General features: G+C 36.3%; 1 long non-coding RNA gene across 2 annotated transcripts; it reads left to right on the forward strand.

Moving 5' to 3' along the window:
• The first annotated feature begins 107 nt into the window (after positions 1-107).
• Positions 108-11,719, forward strand: LOC147523877 (uncharacterized). 2 transcript variants are annotated; one of them, XR_015217748.1, is made up of 3 exons: positions 108-5,613; positions 5,710-10,919; positions 11,192-11,719. It is a non-coding gene; the product is annotated as an uncharacterized LOC147523877 (long non-coding RNA). The 2 variants fall into 2 exon arrangements; XR_015217747.1 differs by lacking the exon at positions 11,192-11,719 and having other exon boundaries at positions 5,710-11,148.
• Positions 11,720-11,993: the final 274 nt, after the last annotated feature.

Genomic DNA, 11,993 nt, shown 5'->3' on the forward strand with positions numbered 1-11,993 from the left:
TAGGGAAAAAATATATTGGATCCAGATCCAACGGCCAAAATCAAAACAAAAACGTGAAAGAATATGAATTTGTTTTTTATTTTCGGACCGTTGGATCTCGGGGTATCGGATGTCGTCCCTATGAGGATATCCTCGGGGTAGACGAACTCATATATATATCAAATGAAAAACAACGTGAAACTGTGAAAGTACGAAACAGTGGGCTGGGCTGGGCTTTGAACCTTCTTTAACAGACCTGATGGGCTTGTACTTTGCGTGTTTGTTAAGGCTAGACGAAATTTCACGCGGTTTGCTTAACAAACACGCAAGTGGAACTGCTCCCCTCTCTCTCTCTCTTCCTTCCTAAAGCTAACTAGCTAAGTTTTAAATTATTATCTTTACTATTTTTTAACAATTGAAGGATGATGATTTCTAGGATTTTGTAGTTCTACTTTGTGGGAATAAGAATAAGCATGTCTTTTTTTTATCCCACTCGTGATTAATTTACCATAGCATATAAAAACAACGGTAAATTTTAACTGATTTCACAACAACGATTCTAACTGATTTCTATTTCGAGAGTTTGTTGTAAAAGACATCTCTTTTTATAAGCCAGAGATGTTATATCTGATTTCGAGGCAGTGGTTTGCTCTTCTGTTTTTTTATTTCCACAGTTTGTTTTAAAAAGCTCAATGTTTTTCCAAAACAAAAAGAAAACTCTTAAGGTGTCTTTGGCTGCAAGTACATCTCACTTGGTACTAGAATAATTACATGCAGTAAGAAGCGTCTGCTAACGTGAGTTTCTTTTATGGAAGGATTCATGGCGTGAGGGGCGTGGAGACAATTCACTTGGCAGTTCTTATTTATCAAATGAGACTTGCTTGTCAAATTTCTCTCAATCAGTCGTAACCACAAAATGTCCTTTTTAATCTTTTTGCGCTTCTTGTTTGAAAATCTTCTGCAAATGTTACCAAAACACGCTTGACAGAGAATATAGGCCGACTTAAGAATTTCCTCAACCTAAAAGTATATTCTTTTCAAACTGAAAATCACAGTTTTTCTTTTGTAAATAAAAAAATGTCTTAACCCTTGTTCTGTCGATCGTATGCAGAATATGATAGTGTGTTCAACTGTTGTTTCTTACTTACTTTCTTTTTCCCTGTTTGAAGACTGTGGCAGCTCTTTCACAGAAGTTATAAGTAGAAACAAGAAAATATACCACCATTCTGGCTCGTGGACCTTGGTCATATTTCACGTCAGATGGTCTCTCACTCTCTCCTTTGTATGTATTGACATTTTATTTGCTTCTTATATAAGTAGGCGATTGAACTATCTAAGGGTCATACTTTACGAATTATGTGCTGTATATATAATATGATTCTTTTAGTATCCTCAGTAGCCCATAATACTAGAATACTCATGCCCTAGGCTTAGGAAATTTTGTACGACTTTATTCAAGGATTATGGGGTGAGCAAACATCTCAGAGAGCAGGCAAATTTGGTTACAGACACACATACTTCTTTTAAACAAATATTAGCTCCCTGCTCCCATAGCCAGTCTTGCATGTATTTTCATTTTCTTACTAGTGGCATTGTAGATACTGAGTTATAGATAAACTATGTGGTTTGTGAACCCTTGTACTCGTTAACAGAGATGATGTAGAAGAGATATACCACTTGGTTACTAAAGACTAAGGTAAGCTGTTCTCATCAATTTGTAACAGATCAATTTTTTTGGTACTGTTGTGGAAACTATTTGTTCTGATTGACCTGTACTGTACTATAGTTGCCTTTTGTTTTATTAGGGACAAGGAAATCTTTATTAGTCCTGCTTTGGTAGATACCTTTGGTCTTACCCTCAGAAGTATATTTGTACGTATTAAGCTGCATATCCTGAATTCATTACTATATGATGAAAATAAATTCATGTTTATAGGTTTATTAGGTCTTAATGTCTTATTCTCATATAAAATCTATATGCCCGTATGGGATTCTGTTTATGCGATACTTAGCTGAAATTAGAGGCCACTGGGATATCCACATGGTTAAGGGGTTCCACAGTTACTAATCGGTTTCTTGGGTTTGATTACTTGGTCCACTGGTTGGGATTTGAGCTTGTCCTAAGGTTGAATTTAGTTCTAGTCACAATAGAAGGTCTTACTCGTTTAGGTTCTTGACTCTTTCGAACAAATTACATATGTTGGCCTATCTTTTCATTTGCGTTCTTTTTTTCTTTTTATGAAAAATGTAAATATTGTGTAGTGTGGAGTATTTTCTTCTTGGATTATTTGTTGTTGAGTTCTTGTTTTAATCGTTTTGAGCGTTGTTCTTACTTTTCAAAATAAAACTTTGTTTCTTTGTTTGACATCTTTTTTTCTTCTGAAGGGTGATTTGGGTTGTAAGGAGGATATTCACAAGTTTGCCTCACGTAGACAGCCAGAAAAAAAAATACCATGCCATACACTGGATTAATTAATTAATTAGTATTTTATCAATTAGCAACGATTGTGAAATTCGTTCCTTTACACAGCAATTCTTAATTGGGGTTAGTATTTTTTAAAATAATTCGGTTCTTTATTCTCTATTGGTTTAATCAACTCATTAACAACTGTTGTCTTTCTCACTAGAAAATTAAAAAAAATTGAGTGGACACAATACACCGTTAGCCTGAAATAATGATCTGGAAAACGGTAATTTATAAGTTAAAATTGTTCAAACTGATTTCTTAACAATGATTCTAATGGATTTCAGAACCATGATTTGTCGTTTTCTATTTCGAGCGTTGGTTTCAAAAGACACCTCTTTTTAAGCCAAAGGTGTTATATGTCTGATTTCGAGGCAATGGTTTGTTGCTTTTTTTTTATTTCGACAGTTTGTTTTGAAAAGCTCAATGTTTTGTGCTTCTGTTTTTCCAAAAGAAAAAAAATGTTTTACTTGAGTTCTTGTTTGTTATTTTTCAGTTTGTTAAAAAACACATCTCTTTCTTAAAACGATGTATGTCTCCATTATTTCTTTTAAAACTTTTGATACTCAACTTACTCTTAAGGTGTCTTTGGCTGCAAGGGGGATCATTGCAGGTACATCTCACTTGGTAGTAGAATAATTACATGCAGTAAGAAGCATTTGCTAATGTATTTCTCCACGCTTGTGAGTTCTTTTATGGAAGAATTCATGGCGTGAGGGGCGTGGAGACAAATCACTTGGCGATTGGCTTTCGTTCTTCGTGTAAGTTCTTTTGTATCAAGTGATATACTTGCTTGTCAAAAATCTCTCAATCAGTCACCCGTAAACACCAAACTTTCTCTTCAATCTTGTTGCACTTCTTGTTTGAAAACTTTTCACAAATATTGCCAAAATACATTTGACAAAAAATGGGTGAGTAAAGAATTTCCTCAAAATGCAGAAGCATTTTCTTTTCAAACAGAAATATCCAGTTTTTCTTATGTAAATACAAAACTGTCTCTCTCTCCCTTTTATTTTTTGCAAAAGAAATACATTTCCATGATATATAAAGTCTTACTTCCTTTTACAAAAATAATTAGTATCATGTCCTTCGGATATTAATTGGTTTGGAACAATGAGTTCATCGTTTTTAGTTTCTTCAATTTGATAAAACATGCACCTCTTACTTCTGAGAAAAAAATGCTTTTCCTTTTTTGAAAACTTTGCCTTAATGAACTATATGTCGTAGGCTATCCATTTTCTCACAAATCATCAGAAGCGCATCATACTGGTATTTCATACCCAAAAACACACATCACCCGTATGGGTTACCACTCCGCTCTCAAATGACCAAACCTTCATCTATAAATGTTTGATTGTGGGGTAAAGGATGCCTTAATTTGATTGTGGTTGACTGTTTAGATGTTTAAGTTGTGTTTCCAGTGGTACGTTAGCTTTACTCATTTTAATATAAATTATGAGCTTGATTTTATATAACTAATGCTATGTCAGGATTTTATATGACTTCATTTTGAAATAGGTGTGCTAAACTTGTATAAGAAGAATGTAATTTGTCAACTGGCTGGGCTTTTTTATTGGTTTTTTCATCTTACTTCTAACTTCTATTAAAGAACCATATGGGGTTTGATGCTCCTAGTGTGTTCACACACCCTTGTTACTACGCATGCAGAGGCATTTCTCTTTCCCGCTCTTATCAATACATTCTGTAATCAAGATTTACTATTCAATTGAAATAGAGGGAGGAAATCTCCTTGTTCTTCACCTACCATTATTATTGAACATATTGTTTTGCTAATAGTTTGTGTTTTTTAAGCATCCTTGCTAGTTAAGACACTGTGCACAAATCAATGTTCTTTACCTAATATTTTATTTATTTTACGAACATTATTTCTCATTATTTTTATCTTTTTATTCATGTTGCGACTCAGTTTAGCATAGGTATGCCTGAAACTATTATAAGAAGTATGTAATTCGATAACCTACTAAACTGCTACTATCCGAGTGTCTAGTTTTTCCATCATGGCACTTTTTTTTTTCAAAAGTTCTGATAAGGGTATTGCATATCTACCTCTTCCTTAAAACCTGTATCTATCGATTATTTCAAAGTTACTTATTTTAACTTAATCTTAAGGCTATAAGGGGATTTTCGCGGGTACAACTCACTTGGCAGTAGAATAACTTCATGCAGTAAGAAGCATTTGCAAAGGTATTCTCCACGCTTGTGAATTTTTGTACGGAAGAATTCATAGCGTGAGGGGCATAGAGAGACTTCACTTGGCAATTGGCTTTCCTACTTCATGAAATTTCTTTTGTATCAAGTGACAAGTGATATACTTGCTCTTCAAAGTTCTCTCAATCAGTTGTAATCAAACTTAAACATGTCGTATCTCTTTACCTGATTTTTATCCATCCTTATTATTCAGTATTCAAATTTATGTTTTTGGTAATGGTATTGCATCTAATACGTTGCGTAGATATCCTTAATGACCTTTACTGTAAACAAAACTGGTTTTATTCTCTTCTCTTAAAAAAATGGTACTTGTAGTTTAGGTAACGTGTACTTGTACTCTTACGAAGTAGTCTTTGGTTCATTCTTGTTAATGGCTTCAGGGTATAAAGATGGATGCAGAACAGCACCACATCCTGTTCCACGTTGGGCTACAAATACCTCTTCCAAGAAGCGCTCATGAGACATGAAAGAGAATGCAATCTAGGGTATCCACTATCCACAACGGAAGAGTGGGCCTTCCAGTGGTCTGATCATTATCTGTTAGAATTTATGGGGTCCTAAGGCAGGAAATAGCTCAAGAACTGCTCACGACACTTCTGATAGATGGGAAAGATGAAAGTAAGATATTTTTTCTATCTTAGTACTTTTTATATTCAAGGTCTGACTAGTTTTACATATCCCATATCATACTAAGTTACTAACAAATGTGGATTTTAGAGTCAATGCTAATGAAGGCATGAAGCATTTTCTGAGCTTGATAGGTGCTTTCCGTTGGGATAGTGAAATGCTAACTTGTTAACATCGTCTGTATATGTGTTTGTTGTTAGTATTGAAGCAAAAAGAAAATAACGCTAGCCAGCCAAAAACCTTGTCTGCTGACATGGTTCATGTGAAAAAGGATAGATCCAGTTGTCCAGTTTTGCTTGATGGGGGGGGGGGGGGTCGGGGTCGGGGTTGAAGCAAAAAAATAAAATAATGCTAGCCAGCCTTGTCTGCTGACATGGTTCATGTGAAAAAGGATAGATCCAGTTGTCCAGTTTTGCTTGATGGGGTGGGGACAAAGTTACTACAAAAGAAGAATTTGTATCTTACAAGTGGCTCCTCTCCTATATATCTATCTCACCCTCGGTTTCATTTTTAATCATGTATTTGACATAATTATAAATTTAGCAAAATTTGCTCTTGGAGTGGTGTTCGAACTTCATAACATGAAAAGAAAAAGAAAAAAGAAATCCTTGGAATAAGTAAGACAGTTCTGATTTATTTTCGTCGCATTTTCTTAGTCCTTAAGATGTGAAAAAATTCCCTGGGTGTTCTAGCAAAGAAGTTTAAAATGAAACAGATCTCGACTCTTGAGTTACAAAAGGAAAAATTGCCGTTATCCTAATGATACATTGCTTTCTTCTGCTTTATATTGGAGTAGTGTGGGGTAGAAGTATTATTTATAGGTTTGCGCTGGAACAGTCTCTGGCTATTGAACTGTCGTCTGCCTTCCCAACTGTAGTCCTCAGCTTTCTGTCATTTACTTCTCTCAAATTCTGTCAAGGGTAAGTAAGCTTTGACGTTTAGGGAGCTGATGTTTTGGATCATTTTGCAGAAATGGAGCAAAGGTAAGCAAAGGAAGAAGTGAATTAATAACTTCAAAACCAGTTCAGGACAAAAGTCCCCAGTTATGAATAGTTAAAAGTTGTTTGGTAACACATATTCTCCTCAGTACATAGTTGGTGCAAATATATTTGTTAGTGTGTGTTTTATAATGGATTTGTAAGCTCAAAATGGTTAGAGCACTCTTTGTTGAGAGGCTGATGGTTCAAATCCATCTGGATCCAATTATGGAAGGAAATCTGATGAGGTATATATAATAGATTCTGTTGAACACCATAGACTGTAGTTGTTTCTGCCGTTAAAATATAGATAGCTTACACTCCTTACAGCTAAGAAGTGCTTATGTTTTTGCTAAAAAGATGTCTTTTACTGCTGAACAATAACAAGCATATTATCAGGAAGGAAACGATTGGTATCTGACTATCTGTTATTCCGCTTCTCCTTTTGTATGATACTTATGCCAGTAGAAGATTTCTTTGCAACTTTTACATTTATCTAGTTTCTGGTCACAGATGTTTATCTAGATGCTCGAGCCATATGGCAGCTGCCATCTATTTATGAAATCGCCCACATACAGAAATTTGGTGTGGCCCTACCTTTTCCCGATGATTGTATGTCTACATGTGTCTTGTGGCTAGGCTTGAGTCTTAATGGCTGGTAAGAGTAGATTTCTTAAGGCAGGAGATAACAGTAAGTTGATTTATGATGTGGTTTGATTATGCAACTTGTGTATATTGTGAAAGTAATGTATGGTATGTGCACCCGATGTCTAGTGATACTTTACACTAGAAGTGTCAAGGAGACGGAGAAGAACTAGGTTTCCTTTTTCTTTGTTGTTGTCTCTCCTTTACCCCTTTCCTCTCAGAATTGTTTGTTCTTTGATTTTTTTTGGTGACAGGTTACATATTGGACAACACCGAGGTGAGGGCCTATTGTCAAACATCCATGCTACTTGTTCGTAATACAATTCGCCTGGGGTCCAAGAGTAGTAGCCTTTCTTTGCTTCAGGCTTTTTTTGTTTGGCCAGAATATGCTGACTATTGAGATAGATTTGAAGTTCTGCTTCATTGATCATATAACAACTTTTCACACAATTGGGACGATGAATCTGCTACGTGGCTGAGATTGGGATAACAACGCAGAGTAGCACAATAGGTATACTTTCGAAGTTTTGGTAAAAATATTGGTTTTTTGACTCGCATAAGTTTCTTAGATTTTTAAATTGTCGAAAGTGATCTTTCTTGTTTGGTCGGACATGCAAAGTGATGATAATAGAATTCCAAGTTGAACTCTGATCTTAATCAATTTAAGTCAAACTCTCTATATCGTCCTGGGCCATAATGCTTGCTTTGGAAAGTGAAGATGATTAATGTGGGACAGTGTTAGCAGTTTTACTCCGGCTAGTGAAATTGGTAGTTTCTCAACCCTTATTTTATTTGGATAAGTTATGGTTTTTAATCATTTAAACATTTTGGCTGTTCTAGTCGAATGGCGCTAGATTCCAAGACTCCAATTCGTGTTAATTTATGTATGTATGGGTGAGCCTGCTCGTCTTCGCTGCAACTTGAGGTGTTGATTGGAAGATGAGAAACAAACTACTAGAGGTAGAGAGAGGGAGCTCGTTTAGACTTGGAGAGAAATATAACTTTAAATGGGCCTATTGGTCCTTATTTTAAGGCCCAAAGTATAGCCCAAACGACAATAGCGTGATTCTCACATGGGACTAAGTATTACATGTTTGTTCCGTGTCCAAAACGCGTTTTTTGTTAGCTGTCACGTGCTTATCCCGTGTGTCGTAAGTTTCACGCTATCGTAGATGTTACGCAACCAATGATAGTTATAAATAAGGGACCCCCTTCATCCACTTGGAGAAATCTCACAACTCAGAATTCTAGGTTGGTAGAAAGAGTGATGATTGATACACGAAGGAGTATATTTTGTTCAATGAAGGGTGTACTTGATGACGTGGAAGAATGCTTTTCCCGATTAATATACTTTTCCACCCTCAAGAGGGAGAAATTGAGCAAACATAAGAGGGTTATCTTTTTCATGGGAATTTTCTTCATCAAAGTAAGCCTGCCAATCAAAATAGTAAATATAGCAAAAGGAAGGATGGGCACCAAGTAGAAGGGTGAAAGGGAACATAGCATTGTGTGATTCGGGAGAACTGGCAGCTTACTTCTTGTCTGGTACTCTAGTTTCTTGAATGTCCCAAACTTCCAAGCTAGAAGGACACTCTACAAATCCAAGCACCAAGTTTAAGTAGCTATTAAAGCAAGGGAGGCTTTCCAGAGAAGATATCAATTGAACTTTTAAGGGGGTAGTTAAAGCTGAGGAGTTTGGGTTGGATGTGGCTGAGATGGTAGTGACTCACACTATGCAAGAGATAGAAGAAATGGGTCTGATCCAAAGATTGAGGGGAAGCTTGCAATGAGGGGAAGAGCCAACTGCCTTGCGGTAACTTATGTTTAGCGGTGGTATATACTACTTGTACATGCATTTCTGTTCAGTTTCTAATTTACTGGTCCATCTCTTTACTTATCTTAGTTATCTATATAAGTTGGCTGGTTTAGCTAAAATGAAATTAGAAACAATTAAATGTGAGAAATGCTAAATATATAATAATATTTTAAGGTGGTAGCACGGAGCTCCCGTAAAACACTATTTTCTGGATTCCCGTGCTTTCAGAATTTAATATAATCATCTATCTTGGAATCTACAAGTATCTACTATTTTTGAATGGTAGCTCCAAGCTTCTCCCTTTGTTAGTATTCTTCATTTAACATATATGAACCACCTAGACTGTAAAATTATCAACTTCCATGAATGTCCAGTTTATTGCTAGGACTTGCAGTGATCTTCTTCAGTAAATAAAACCAGACCCATTTAGCATTTTTTATCAACATTGAGTAGTGTCTTGTAAAACCTTTATCGATCATGCTTTTCTCACTTTATCAGGCGATCTCGCCTGGAAATGGACTTTAACTGCATTGGAAGAGTCAATTGGTGGTGATAGGCTGATAGTGATCTCACACCATTTATTGAACCCTGATACACCAGTTGGTGATAGTGATCTCAATAATTTTAACATCCAGAGACTTGGGAGAAAGCTACGGGAATGGAATCAAATATCAGGCATTACTTACGGTGTTCTTTCCCACCAATGTAGTGAGTGTCTTTACAGTTATGTCCGCCATGTCTGTTCCCGAATATCCTACCGGAGATCTCCTGTTTCTGATTCTCTTTCCTGTGTCTCCCGATGCGTCTTCCCGACCGTGTCCTGCTATTTCCAAATAATAGGCTATATATTTTTTTGCAGTAGGTTAATGAAATTATTGAAATATATCACGTTACCCTTAAGGAAATTGTGAGTACTTTGCCAAGGAATTGGGAGAGCAGACATCTCCGAGTGCTAGTGCAGTAGTGCCTAGCGGAGTTGGTTAATTCCACCACCTGACTGTATTCAGATAATACTAGCTCTCATACTCATGATATTGCTTCTACTACGCTCTGTAGATATCTTTGCTGACCCCTACTTTAATCAAAGCAGGTTTTTCCATCTTCTTTTCTTTATATAAGAATGGTAACTTTAGTTTACATTAATTGCATTTATCCTCATCTTACAAAATTGTCTTTGGTCTTTGTCTTCATTTTGGTTGACGGCTTTAGCGCATAAAGAAGGATGTCCAACAGTACCACCTCTACGAGGCTGCGCTACTCTCCAAGAACCGCTGAGGGCTTGTTAAAGTGAATGGGACCTAGAGTATCTGCAATTGAAGAGTGGGCTACTAATGGGCAGTTCATTTCCTGTTATGGGAGGGACATGCACCCTGATCTTTTGGGGGTCTTAAGGTAGGAAATTGCTCGGGAACTATATACTTACGACACTTCTGATACATGGAGAGGTAAAAGTAATATATTAAAGAAGTTCTTTCTATTCTAGGTTAGTATTCACCTATTATACTAACATTATTTATCCAGTTATGACTTACGAGTAGTCCAAAGCTGTTTGGTAACAAGAATTTTCCTTGGTAGTTGGTACATATTTGGTGCAAATATATTTGTTAGTCTGTGTTCTCTAATGGATTCATAAGCTCAAATTGGTTAGAGCACTCTTTTTTGAGAGGTTGATGGTTCAAATCCATCTGGATCCAATTATGAAGGGAAATCTGATTAGCTTTTGCAAATAAAATAAAGTCTGTTAGATACCATAGACTATAACTGTTTCTGCCATTAATATATAGATAGCTTAAAACTGAGAACTGGTTATGTTTGTGCTGCATAGACATCCTTTTCAGTCGAAGCAATAACAATTAACAAGCACATGCTTGAGCATTATCAGGAAAGAAACCATTCTCTGGCATTGAATTATAGGTATCCGACTATCTGTTATTCTACTTTCTCTTTGTGTATCATACATATGCCTGTAGAGGATTTGTATGCGACTAACATTTAACCTGTTTTTGGTCACAGTGATCTATCTGTTTGGTGCTTTCTTGTGATGTATGTTTTGACTTTCAAGCCATTTGGCAGCTGCCATCTATCTATGAAACCGTCCACATACTGAAATCCGGTGACCCCTACCTTTTAGGATGATTGAATGTCTACATACGTCTCTGACCAGGCTGAGTCTTAATGGCTGGTAATTGATAAGACTATTGAACCACACAATGTGATATCTTAGGGCGAGTGATTACTGTAATTTGATTTACGATGTGTTTTGACTATTTAACATTTGTATTTTGTGAAAGTAATGTAGAATGTAGAATGTAGAATGTATTCGCACACTATTAACGATAGCTACGCACTTACACAAGAAGTGTCGAAGAGACGAAGAAGGAATTTGGTTTTCCTTTTCTTTTTGATGTCTCTCTCTTTTACCCTTTTATCTCTTTTCTTTTTCTTTGGTTACAGGCTGCATATTGGATGAGGGCAGATCGTCAAGCGTAATACAATCCACCTAGCTCTAGGAGTAGTAATGTTTCTTTGCTTCATGCTCTTTTTGTTTGGTCAGTATAGATATTGCTGATTACTGCGAATCTGCGATAGATTTGAAGTTCTGCTGCTTTGATCCTGTACAAACTTTTCACACGAATATGACGATGAATCTGCTACGTGACTTAGATTGGGACGGCAACACACAGAGCAGCTCAATTTGTATACTTTGGAAGTTTCTAACAATATTGGTTTTTCAAGTTGCTAAAATGTCTTGGGTTTTGAAATTGATGACGATTATAAGTGAGTGAGTCATGCAAGTGATCTTTGATAAATGAATTCCAAGTTTAACTCAGAACTTAATCAATTTAAGTCAATTCCTCTAGATCATCCGTGGTCATCATTCTTGCTTTGCAAATGGAGATGATTAATATTGGACTGTGTTAGCACCTTTACTTCGGGCTAGTGAAATTGGTTTGGGATTGGTTTCTCATCCACTCTTTTATTTAGGTGACTTATTTATCAGTTTCAGTTTTTAAACCAATTAAACATTTTGGCTGTTCAAGTTAAGCAAATGGCGCTAGATAGTCCAAGACTCCAAAACGTGCTGATATATGTATGGTGAGCAAACTCGTCTTAAACTTGAGGGTTTTCATGTGTCTGAGTTTTTCGGCAGATCTTCTTTGTGATATTAGGGTCTGACATTCAATGTGGAATGCTTGGCTCTATGTTCTGTGTCTTGCCTATTGGTAATGCTTCTTCAATGGGGAATGCGGGCGGA

The sequence above is a fragment of the Coptis chinensis genome, chromosome 1, assembly GCF_015680905.1.
Source record: "Coptis chinensis isolate HL-2020 chromosome 1, ASM1568090v1, whole genome shotgun sequence".
In the NCBI taxonomy this organism is placed as follows: Eukaryota; Viridiplantae; Streptophyta; class Magnoliopsida; order Ranunculales; family Ranunculaceae; genus Coptis; species Coptis chinensis.